At 45.8% G+C, this 13,201-nt stretch overlaps 1 protein-coding gene across 2 annotated transcripts in view; it reads left to right on the top strand.

The window, feature by feature from the left end:
• The window catches only part of LOC138259667 (cytochrome P450 2A13-like), a 918,770-nt gene that overhangs the window by 733,366 nt on the left and 172,203 nt on the right, over positions 1 to 13,201 (top strand). The gene's annotated exons all lie outside the window — the stretch shown is intronic.

Genomic DNA, 13,201 nt, shown 5'->3' with positions numbered 1-13,201 from the left:
CGCGGAACTGGACAAAGGAAAGGGGAGTGACCACTCCCCTGTCCATCACCACCCCGGGGGTGGTACCCAGAGCTCCTCCAGTGTGTCCCAGACCTCTGCCATCTTGAATGCACAGTTGTGGGGGCATAATGGAGGCCTCTGAGTGGCCAGCAAGTGACGTCAGAGACCCCTCCTGATAGGTGCTTACCTGGTTAGGTGGCCAATCCTCCTCTGAGGGCTATTTATGGTCTCTCCTGTGGGTTTCTCTTCAGATAACAAATGCAAGAGCTCACCAGAATTCCTCTGCATCTCCCTCTTTCGCTTCTGCCAAGGATCGACCGCTGACTGCTCCAGGACGCCTCCAAAACTGCAACACAGTAGCAAGACGACTGTCGGAAAGTTCCATCTTGCCTGGCATGTTACCCCCATTTTTACTGTATGTATGTTTGTTTTTGCCTATGTGTCACTGGGATCCTGCTAGCCAGGACCCCAGTGCTCATAAAGTATGCCCTGTATGTGTTCCCTGTGTGGTGCCTAACTGTATCACTGAGGCTCTGCTAACCAGAACCTCAGTGTTTATGTTCTCTCTGCTTTTAAAATTGTCACTGCAGGCTAGTGACTAATTTTACCAAATCTGATTGGCACACTGGAACACCCTTATAATTCCCTAGTATATGGTACCTAGGTACCCAGGGTATTGGGGTTCCAGGAGATCCCTATGGGCTGCACCATTTCTTTTGCCACCCATAGGGAGCTCAGACAAATCTTACACAGGACTGCCACTGCAGCCTGAGTGAAATAACGTCCACGTTACTTCACAGCCATTTTACACTGCACTTAAGTAATTTATAAGTCACCTATATGTCTAATCCTAACTTAGTGAAGGTTAGGTGCAAAGTTACTCAATGTGTGGGCACCCTGGCACTAGCCAAGGTGCCCCCACATTGATCAGGGCAAATTCCCTGGACTTTGTGAGTGCGGGGACACCATTACACGTGTGCACTACATATAGGTCAATACCTATATGTAGCGTCACAATGGTAACTTCGAACATGGCCATGTAACGTGTCTAGGATCATGGAATTGTCCCCCCAATACCATTCTGGTATTGGGGGGACAATTCCATGCATCCCCGGGTCTCCAGCATAGATCCCGGGTACTGCCAAACTAGCTTTCCGGAGTCTCCTCTGCAGCTACCACTGCTGCCAACCCCTCAGACAGGTTTCTGCCCCCCTGGGGCCTGGTTCCAAGAAGGCAGAACAAAGGATTTCCTCTGAGAGAGGGTGTTACACCCTCTCCCTTTGGAAATAGGTGTGAAGGGCCTGGGAGGAGAAGCCTCTCCTGGCATCTGGAAATGCTTTGAAGGGCACAGATGGTGCCCTCCTTGCATAAGCCAGTCTACACCGGTTCAGGGATCCCCCCAGCCCTGCTCTGGCACGAAACTGGACAAAGGAAAGGGGAGTGACCACTCCCCTGACCAGCACCTCCCAGGGGAGGTGCCCAGAGCTCCTCCAGTATGTCCCAGACCTCTGTCATCTTGGATACAGAGGTGTGAGGGCACAATGGACAGCTCTGAGTGGCCAGTGCCAGAAGGTGACATCAGAGACCCCTCCTGTTAGGTGCTTACCTTTCTCTGTAGCCAATCCTCTTCTGAGGGCTATTGAGGGTCTCTCTTGTGGGTGTCTCACCAGATAACGAATGCAAGAGCTCACCAGAGTTCCTCTGCACTTCCCTCCTCGATTTCTGCCAAGGATTGACCGCTGACTGCTCCGGGACGCCTGCATAACTGCAACAAAGTAGCAAGAAGACTACCAGCAACATTGTAGCGCCTAATCCTGCCAGCTTTCTCGACTGTTTCCTGGTGGTGCAGGCACTGAGGGCTGTCTGCCTTCACCCTGCACTGGATGCCAAGAAGAAATCTCCCGTGGGTCGACGGAATCTTCCCCCTGCTAATGCAGGCACCAAATTTCTGCATCACCAGTCCTCTGGGTCCCGTCTCATCTTGAAGAGCGTGCTCCCTGGAACACAGGAGCTGGATTCAAGTGACCCCAATAGTCCAGTGGTCCTTCTGTCCAAATTTGGTGGAGGTAAGTCCTTGCCTCCCCACGCCAGACAGTAATCCTGTGTACTGTGTGATCTGCAGCTGCTAGGGCTTCTGTGCACTTTTGCAAGGAATCCTTTGTGCACAGCAAAGCCCAGGTCCCCAGCACTCCGTCCTGCATTGCTCAAGTCGCTTAGTTGACCACCGGCTTCGTGGGACCCTCCTTTGTAGTGTTGAGATGACCGCCATTCTCAGATTTCTTACACAACTGTTCAAGTGCTTCTGCGGGTGCTGCCTGCTTCTACGTGGGCTCTCTGTGCTGCTGTGCGCCCCTCTGTCTCCTCCTCAAAGGGGCGACCTCCTGGTCCTTCCTGTGCCCAGGCAGCACCCATTTTCTTCAACCACGACCATTGCAGCTAGCAAGGTTTGTTTGTGGTCTTTCTACATGGAAAGAACTCTGCATCCTCCAGCACGCCGGGGACATCTTCTGCGCAAAGGAGAGGTTCCTGGCATCTTCTGTTGTTGCAGAATCTTCAGCTTCTTCCACCTGTAGGCAGCCCTATTGTACCTTCATCCGTGGTTTAGTGGGCTCCTGCCCCCCGGTCACTTTTGTGACTCTGGACTTGGTCCTCTTCCTTTACATGTCCTCAGGTCCAGGAATCTGTCTTCAGTGCTTTGCAGTCAGTTGTTGTCTTTGAAGAATTGCCTATCACAACTTTAGAGTGTTTCTGGGGAAGTAGGGTAACTTTACTCCTACTTTACAGGGTCTTGGGGTGGGGTATCTTGGACACCCTTATTGTTTTCTTACACTCCCAGCGACCCTCTACACACTACACTAGGCCTGGGGACCATTTGTGGTTCTCATTCTACTTTTAGAGTATATGGTTTGTGTTGCCCATACGCCTATTGCATCCTATTGTATTCTACAGTGTTTGTACTACTTTTCTAACTGTTTACTTACCTGATTTTGGTTTGTGTGTATATTTTGTGTATCTTACTTACCCCCTAAGGGAGTATATTCTGTGAGATATTTCTGATACATTGTCACTAAAATAAAGTACCTTTATTTTTAGTAACACTGAGTATTGTGATTCTTATGATATAGTGCTATATGATATAAGTGGTATAGTAGGAGCTTTGCATGTCTCCTAGTTCAGCCTAAGCTGCTCTGCTATAGCTATCTCTATGAGCCTAAGCTGCTAGAACACTACTAATCTACTAAAAAGGGATAACTGGACCTGGCACAAGGTGTAAGTACCATCAGGTACCTACTATAAGCCAGGCCAGCTTCCTACAGGGCTCCACCATGGACCCCCAGTACCGCCAAACCAGCTCTCTGACGTTTCCACTGCAGCCCCAGCTGCTGCCACCTCACAGACAGGTTTCGTCCCTCCGGGGGACTGAGCAGCTCAATCCCAGTATGGCAGAACAATGCATTTCCTTTTGGAGGAGGGTGTTACACCCTCTCCCTTTGGAAATAGGTGTTACAGGCTTGGGAGGGGTAGCCTCCCAGGGCCTCTGGAAATGCTTTGAAGGGAACAGATGGTGCCCTCCTTGCATAAGCCAGTCTGCACCGATTCAGGAACCCCCAGTCCCTCCTCTGGCATGCAACTTGACAAAGGAAAGGGGAGTGACCAATCCCCTGTATATCACCAACCAAGGGTGGTGCCCAGAGCTCCTCCAAAGTGTCCCTGACATTAGCCATCTTGGATTCCAAGGTGTGGGGACCCTCTGGAGACCTCTGAGTGGCCAGTGCCAGCAGGTGACATCAGAGACCCCGCCTGATAGGTGCACACCTGGGTAGGTAGCCAATCCCCCTCTCAGGGCTATTTAGGGTCTCTCCTCTGGGTGTTTCCTCCGATTCAGTTTGCAAGATTCCTCCAGGACTCCTCTGCATCCTCTGCTTCAGCTTCTGACCGTCAGATCAACCGCAGACTGCTCCAGGATCTGCTGTAACTGCAACAAAGTATCCAGGACGACTCCTGTGACCTGCAACTTCAGCTCCAGACAGCTTTTGCAACAGTTTCCATGGTGTGCACGCTCTGAGGACTTCCTGTCTTCACCCTGCACCAGAAGAACTGAAGGAATCTCCTGTGGAGTGACGGAGTCACTTCTCTGCTTCCGCAGGCACCCCTCTGCGACGACGACCGGTACTCTGGGACTCCTTTCCTGACGAAGAGTGTGCTTCCTGGAACACAGGTCCAACTGTCCAAATTTGATGGAGGTAAGAGCTTGCCTCCCCGTGCTGCCACAGTACCCCTGTGCACTGTGTCTTCTACAGCTCCTTGGGCTTCTGTGCACCTCTTCCAAGAATCCTTCATGCATAGCGTAGCCCAGGTCCCCAGCACTCCATCTTGCGATGCATAGCTCCCTGAGTTGTTCTCTGGTGGCGTGGGACCTTCCTGTGTAGTGCTGCGACAACTGCACTTTACATCCGCTTTGTCCCTGTGTTCTGGGTCTCCTGTGGGTGCTGCCTCTGAAGTGCTGAGAGTCTCCTCAGTCTCCTCAGTCTGAGTTGAGACCCCCAGGTCCCTTTTGGGTCCCGACAGTTCCTTTTTTACTCAAACCGCTTACTTGCTTGAACCAAGGCTTGTTGGCAGAATCCAGCAATGCAAACAGCCTGCATCCAACAACTCGACGTGGGACATCACCTGCACCAAGCAGGAACCTGCAGCTATCTTCTTTGGTGCTCTTCTGTACTTTTCTTCTGACCGGAAAATCCACTTTTGCACTTTCTTCTAGGTTGGCAGGGGCTCCTGTCCTTCCTGAACTCTTCTACGACTTCTGGACTTGGTCTCCAGTCTCCACAGGTCTTTATGTCCAGGATACCATTGTTTGTTGCTTGTAGTCTTCCTTGGTTCTTGAAAAATCTCTTATTGTGACTTGTAGTGTGTCCTGAGGAAACTTGTTGTACTTTGCTTCTGCTTTCCTGGGCTCTAGGGTGGGGCACTTTACTTACCTCTAGTGTTTTCCTACACTCCCAGCACCCCTCTACATACTACACTTGCCTAGGTGGGGGACATTCGTTATTCGCATTCCACTATTTAGTATATGGTTTGTGTTGCCCTTAGGCTCATTGCAATCTGTTGTATTTTTTACTGTTTGCACTATTCTAAGACTGTTTACTTACCTGATTTTGGTTACTACTGTATATATTGTGTATAATACTTACCTCCAGAAGTAGTATTGCCTCTAGGATATTTTTGGCCTTGTGTCACTAAAATGAAGGGCCATATGTACGAACACTTTTTCTCATAGACACAGAATGGGTAAAAACCTTTGCCCAAAGTACCTAAAGTTTTGGTAACATTGAGTATTGTCTTTTATTGTGTATAAGTACGGTGTATCTATAGTGGTATTACAGGAGCTTTCCATGTCTCCTAGTTCAGCCTAAGCTGCTCTGCTACAGCTACCTCTAGACAGCCTACATGTCACTAATAAGGGATAACTGGACCTGGTATAAGGTGTAAGTACCTTAGATACCCACTACAAACCAGGCCAGCCTTCTACATCCATGACAGAGACGGACACAGCCATTGGCTTTTGTGAGTAGCTGTCACACATGTTAGCCTATGGCAGGGTCAGTCGTGGAATGTTACACAAACTAATCGGTCAACTTCTATCGACACCCATCAGCTAGCCAATCTCCTGATGCCAAGGTCAGGCATATGTCATTTTAGGGTGTGAAGCTGTTTACTTACAATTTGTTAGTGTAAGATATGACACATTTAAAGTGACTGCATTTGACATTGATAGTGCAGTGCGGGATGTAATACCTCCATCAATGGTATTTTGTAAAAAGTTGTAAAAAAAATGATGTGCAAATAATACATTTGAAACTTATTATTTGCACATAATATTTAAAAAAAAACTAAATAGGGGAAACAATTGATTTTTAAAGCCAAAAATTACATTTGAATATATTGTATGTACATATATGACACAATGAGATTCATAATGTTACCAAGATATCAGATGTGTGTTGATTATCAATGTATGGTGTGCCCAGTTAAGCTGATATTTTCTTGTCCATACATGCAGATATTTGAACGCAGGCTTGGGTAGGAGACAACAGCCTCAGGTCTTCAGCCCATTTCCAGACCTTGCCACCATGGAGGAAAGGGATGTTATAAAAGATTTTTGTATATGTAGGCAAACTACCCTGGTTTTGTGTGACAAGCTGGAGCCTGATCTCTTGACCCACAGTATGAATTCAATAGCAAAAACACCAATAGTGAAAGTCATGGCAGTACTTTGTGTCCATTGGCTCTTTTCAATACACTGTGGCAATATTTGGGGGCATGTCCCAACCAACATTCAGTGGTGTGCTACAAGAAGTCCTTTCTTCAATGCTGAGACACATTAACAGCTACATTCAGTTTCCACAACAACATGATTTGGCCACTGTGATGGGAGAGTTTTATTCATTTGGTGGCCTACCACATGTGGTTCGAGCAACTGAAGGCAAGCATATTGCTTTGGTGGCACCACACACAAGGGAACAGCTCTATCGCAATCTGAAGATCTTCATTTCTTCAATTTGTAAGTTGTCTGCTTAGCAGATTTTTGCATCTTGTGTGTGTCTGCCCACTTTCCTGGGTCAACACATGCTTCATTTGTACATCGAAACAGCACCATAGCCCTCCAAATGTCACATCTTGGACCTGAGATGCCTGGCTTGTTGGTAAATACAATTGACTTGAGGATAATTTGCTTGAATCCTAGTTTAGGAGAGTACAATGGATTGATATGATATTAATCTATTTATATGCTGCTTCCATGTAGGAGACTCAGATGCAAAACTGCACTCAGACAGTTTAGCACCGGCTTGCACCATTCCTGAGCGCCAGCTGGGTGCAATATTTATGGAACAGTGCAAGCCGGTGCAAAGGGTGGGCTAGTGTAAAAAAAATTATGTTAGATGGGTGGGGGTGGCCGCATGGGAGAAGGGGGTTTTGCACCTAAAAATGACATCAGGCTGGTTAGAGGAAAAAAAATTGCCTCTAACCAGCCTAGTGTCATTTTCTGACACAAAACCATCCATACGACATGACGCCGGTCTTAGAAAAGACAGGAGTCATGCCCACCACTCCAGTGGCAAGCACAGGGGACCAGTGTCCCCTGGGCATGGCCATTGCACCCTGTGCCATGCAGGGGGCACTAAGTTGGGCCCCTGATGGCACATTAATAAAAAAGAAAAAGTACCTATACTTACCCTACTTACCTGCCATAGGGTCCTCCATCCTCCGGTGTCTCTCTGGTGTGGGTAGGAGTGTTCCTGGGGCTTGAGGAGGGCACCTGTGGACCCATTCCATGGTGTTTAACCATGGAAATGGGTCCACAGGTCCCCTTATGCCTGGTCTCTCCCAGGCGTTAAATAATGGTGCAAAGCAAGCTTTTCACCATTATTTAGGCCCACCCGTGCATCATTTTAGCATGGGGATAAATATGGGGCTATGGGGTTAGCACCATTTTTTAAATGGGAACGCCTACCTTGCATCTCATTGAGTCAGTATTTCAAATAAATGATACAAATTCTGCGCAAATGTATAAATATGCCCCTCAGAGTATACTAACTGACCATTGTTCTTGGCACCGCTGAGGAATCCAACAACTCCAGAGGAAGTCTTCCTCAATGAGGCCCATGGAAGAACACAGAGGCCAGTGGAGCAGGCTTTTGAGATCCTCAAAGCCAAATTTAGGTGCCTGGACAAGACCGGTGGAGCCTTCCCCTACTCACCTGAAAAGGTGTGTCAAATCACGGTTGCCTGCTTCAATCTCCACAACATTGCCCTGCAGAAAAACATCCCAATCATCGTAGAGGAAGGAGACCATTGAAAGCCTCCGAGTGAGGATGTTGAAATTTCCAGTGAAGATTACAGTGGTATAGAAAATGGAACTGACCTACGTCAAGATGTCTTTGACCACTTCTTCACCTGAGTGTAACGTTACATATTGTAATCTCTAATGTCAAGACAATTTGTGACATAGGAACATATCAGTCTGCAATGGTAATTTGGTAGGAATTGTCAGTTCAGGAAAGTCCAAGGCAACGATGTTAGTGAATCAGAGTTTTCCTACATTGACTACTGTGATCATTGACACAACTTAACTTTGCTTGTGCTAAGTATATGTGGAATCATTAATCAACCCTTGTTATTCTGTTTATGAGTCACTCACCATGTCATCTCTATTTGGACATTCCACAGTTGTGATATTTGCAGTGATATTTTCCCGTTTGTGAGTACAAAGTGAACATGGATTTATCCTAGGACAGACACCCACTTGGGATAGACAGATCCTGTATAGAGACAACCTGAACTGTAATTCAATAGAAGTTGACGATATTGGATCAGATCTCTCTTCTGTGTGATGTTGCCATCAAGGAAATGGTGCTTCCCATGCCACTGGATTCAAGCTAGCCTGGCTGATGAGGGATGAAACCCCGAAACCGGTCCCAGGATGCTTGTTTCCAGTCCAGGGAAGACCTGGCCTGGCAGTTCGGGCTGGATTATTCCCATGGGGAACAGGGTCAAGACTGATTTGCATATGGCTGTGTCTAAACTGGAATGGCATGGGCGGCAAAACAACTGTGGATTTAGGCCCAGATCTCTGTACTGGGGGTGAATGTTTGACATTGTTCAGCGTTCCGTCCATCACTTGTTCTTTTTGCCATCAAGGAAACATCACACAGTTTGTGTCACTTAACTTGCTAAAATCACTTATGTATGTCAAGCCATAGCATACTGTTCTTCCTTCACATTGGTTAAATCTTCACGTTGTTTTCAGTGGAGGGAGCTGTTGATGTGTCACGTCATAGTTGATAGAACTTTTTGAAGACCACTGAATAGTGGTTGTGGCATTGCACTAGATACTGCCACAGTGCTGTCTAATGGTCATGTGGCCTCAAATTGTTATAATGCCATGATGTAGACTATTGGTGTAGGCTTCCTATTGTGAGGGTAGAACGTATGACTCCAGCTGAGGCCATGCACCAATGATGGTTAGCCTATTTAAGTTGATCCCATGCAATATTCCCTTTCTTCCATGGTGTCAAGGTTGTGGTGTGTTCACCTCTAAATACCACAGGCTATTTGGGTTATGCATGGTTTGTGAAATTCAGTTCTGATTTCATCAAGGACTTGTTACCTGGGTATATATGTTGCTGTTACATTATACATTTGTTTTGATTTGCTTGAATGAAATAGGTAACACACTACCTCTCTGTCATTTCTAATTTTCCCTTGGGAATAAATGTTGAAAAGATTGATCAACATGATGGTGGAAGGCAGGCATGCAAAATGAAATACCACAATGCATTCAACAAGAGTCCTGTAGTTTGTGTTCATATCATTTATTTGCATGACACAAAAAACAGAAAGGTGAATAAAAAAATGAGAAAATGAACACAATTAGTCTATCATTGTAGGTGAAAGTATAATAGTAGAGCCAAAAAGAATTTGGAGTCCAATGTACAAAATACAACTGTCCTCAGAAAAGGTAAATGTGTCCCTGAAATAGTCTACGGAGTTTATGGTAGACACTGGAAGAAATTAGGATCTGTGACTCTTGAAGGTGGTGGTGGAGGTCGTTGCCGGTCCGAGTGGGAAAGCGGGGGCACATGTGCAGGGACTGGAGTGGGAGGAGCAGGTCCTCATAGGGCAGGGCCTCCCTGTCTGTGGCTGACAGTGGTGTACTTGGGGCAGATGTAAATGGATCACAGGTAGGGGCAGATGAATGGGAAAAGCCCTGCTCATGTTTTCGTTGTGTTTGCATATTTCCAACTTGAGCGCCCTCTGCACCTCCTTGAACTCGCAGGGCTCAGTTACAGCCTGGCCCATCACGTCTTAGGACTGTTTTACTGCGTCCAAGATTCGGTCAAAGAGGGACTTGCTGACAAAAACCGCGGTGGCATCACGTGGCTGGCACACAGACCCCCTCCCATGACCCCCATTCACACTAACCTGTACCCTCGAAGCAGTGTGCCCCATCTATCTAGGCCCTGACATAACTGAATATGGTATTGGTGTTGACTCTACATCAGGCAGCTCTGGGGCACAGGATTGGTGTATAGCTCCTCTGTACACAGGAAGTGGAGATGTCCTAATGCAGTGATGGTGTTTCAGTTGAGGCAAGAGGTGTAGGTGTGGCAGAGTGCGACTCACTGGAGCTGTCTGGCCAGACAGACAAGATTGACCAGCCGGCTCCCGATCATCTGGACTTGCAGGAATGGCACCCTCACTGAAGGCTTGCTTCTGGTCTGGAGTGGAGGTGTGTTGGTTGGTAGATGGTGGTCCACTGGTCAGGGGGGTGGGTTGGCCCTGAGAGGAATGCAGAGAATATGTAATTAATATCTAGTTTGTGCATCATATGTGTCTTTGGTTACAAATGGGGCAACCTAAAAAAATAACATCGGACTGATAGAATGATTAGGCCTTTGTGTGATATTCTTTGTTTTACACATTTAGGCTGACTTACACAGATGCTAATTTCAGTGATGATGTTGTAGAGATATCCTGGAATCAAAAATGTGATTTCTGAAGTGTACGTTACATGTACCAGAGATTTAAACCAACACATTGGTGAGTATATTAGAGTACTCAACCATTCCAAGGCCTAGCAGGCTAAAATACATTAGACAAACTGGGGTTTAACTTAATATCACAACTGGCTTTGGTCTTCATATGGACAGTGGTAAGTAAATTGTGTGTGGATACAACTTCTATTCAGCATGTCACATCACATGATAGTAAATCTGGGATTCAACAGACAATGAAATATGTAAGCATTTACAACAATTTTTACACATTCAGGATAATTTACACAGATGCTAATTTCAGTGATGATGTTGTAGAGCTATCCTGGAATAAAAAAAGTGATTTCTAAAGTGTGCGTTACATGTACCAGACGTTCAAGCCAACACATTGGTGAGTATATTAGAGTACTCAACCATTGCAAGGGCTATCAGCCTAAAAAACATTAGACAAACTGGGATTTACCTTAATATCACAACTGACTTTGGGCTTCATATGGACAGTGGTAAGTAAATTGTGTGTGGATACAACTTCTATTCAGCATATCACATGATAGTAAATCTGGGATTCAACAGACTATTAAATATGTAAGCATTTACAACAATTTGTACACATTCAGGCTGATTTACACAAATGCTAATTTCAGTGATGATGTTGTAGAGATATCCCGGAATCAAAAATGTGACTTCTGAAGTGTATGTTACATGTACCAGACATTCAAACCAACACATTGGTGAGTATATTAGAGTACTCAACCATTCCAAGGCTTAGCAGGCTAAAAAACATTAGACAAACTGGGGTTTAACTTAATATCACAACTGGCTTTGGTCTTCATATGGACTGTGGTAAGTAAATTGTGTGTGAATACAACTTCTATTCAGCATGTCACATCACGTGATAGTAAATCTGGGATTCAACAGACTATAAAATATGTAAGCATTTACAAAAATCTTTACACATTCAGGCTGATTTACACAGATGCTAATTTCAGTTATGATGTTGTAGAGATATCCTGGAATCAAAAATGTGATTTCTGAAGTGTACGTTACATGTACCAGACATTCAAACCAACACATTGGTGAGTATATTAGAGTACTCAACCATTCCAAGGCCTAGCAGGCTAAAAAACATTAGACAACCTGGGGTTTAACTTAATATTACAACGGGCTTTGGTCATCATATGGCAAGTGGTAAGTAAATTGTGTGTGGATACAAATTCTATTCAGCATGTCAAATCACATGAAAGGAAATCTGGGATTCAACAGACTATGAAATATGTAAGCATTGACCACAATTTTTTTGTAGATATGAGAAGGCATGTGGTACACGACAACTGCCGTTTTCAACCATAATGTTAGTAATTGGTATGACACAAGATACTTTGATTAATGAAGTTTAGATATATCTGTTTTGCTAAGATCGTTGAACCATTCTCAACGTCTAATTTAGGGGCTAGATCTTCTCCTCCCAGGAAAAGAGTTGTAATGGGGGCTGGGAGAACCCCATCCGTCCTCTGGGTCTCCAGGTGACGCTTGGAGGCCAGGAAACTCACTGTCCCCTGCAGATCATTACACCTCTTTCTCATATCTGCCTGTGTGTGCAGGTTGCTTGCCGCACCATTCACTCTGCTGAAAATTGTGGACCACATTTGCCTCTTCTGCGATATGGCAGTATTTTGTACTTGTGCTCCAAACAATTATGGCTCTACTCTAATGATTTCATCCACCATGACAGACAACTATCCCTCTGTGACATGGGGATTTCTCCTCCCGGACATTGAGAATGTCTGCAAAAAAACTATAGTGCCAAATAAAATCAAGGATAATGTGAGAAAGCAAAATTAGCAAAAGAACACAGAGGGGAGGAACACAGAAAAAAAACTGTCTCCTGTGTTGAAAATCTTCTGGCTGACTAGTCTTCTGCAGTGTGATGGCAAAGGATCATGATCTGAAATGGAGTGTGCTTTTTAGTGTGTTTTTCAGGTGTTCACAATTGTCCAGTGTACAACAGGTGTGGGTTACTAGCAGCCAACCAATAGCCACAGCCTTAGTAGTACACTGAATGGGTCCCATGACGGACTCCTGCTATCATGGGCCCACCACTGATACACCGCCAGCACGACTGTGTGAACTAAATATGCTCTGCAGGATCCCGATGTCAAGACTGTTATAGAGTTCTAATGGAAAACAATGGAGTCTCCCGTGTCGGCTGCGGAATGCAGCTTGCATGAAGGAGTACATTCCATTGTGGAGGTCTTCGGCTCAGCCGCAATACAGCTAAATAGGGCAGATGAAACACATCAACTTGATGGTCTTTTCAGGTCTGACACAGCTTGGCGGTAACACCATTAAAATCTAAATCAGGCCCTAATTTTAAAGTTAAAAAGTTGGACTAGAAGGTAAATGTATCTGACCCACTAACTGACCTCTGTGGCTACAAAATCCAGATTTAAGCTACTTGGTAATTTTGGAGTCAGTTTCAGTAGGAAGGATCTCTTAACAGCTATTGTCTTGGACCTTGCAGTGTGCATTTCAAGGGTGCTGGCCCGGGGGGGGGAGGGGAGGATGCTTGCACTGCCCAATGGGCAATGCAGGGGCCTCCCTGTGACCCCCTGCACTTGTTCTCTGCAGGCATTTCCATGGCAGTG

The sequence above is a fragment of the Pleurodeles waltl genome, chromosome 9 (assembly GCF_031143425.1).
Source record: "Pleurodeles waltl isolate 20211129_DDA chromosome 9, aPleWal1.hap1.20221129, whole genome shotgun sequence".
NCBI classification, from domain to species: domain Eukaryota; kingdom Metazoa; phylum Chordata; class Amphibia; order Caudata; family Salamandridae; genus Pleurodeles; species Pleurodeles waltl.
This window is presented reverse-complemented; position numbering and strand designations above follow the sequence as displayed.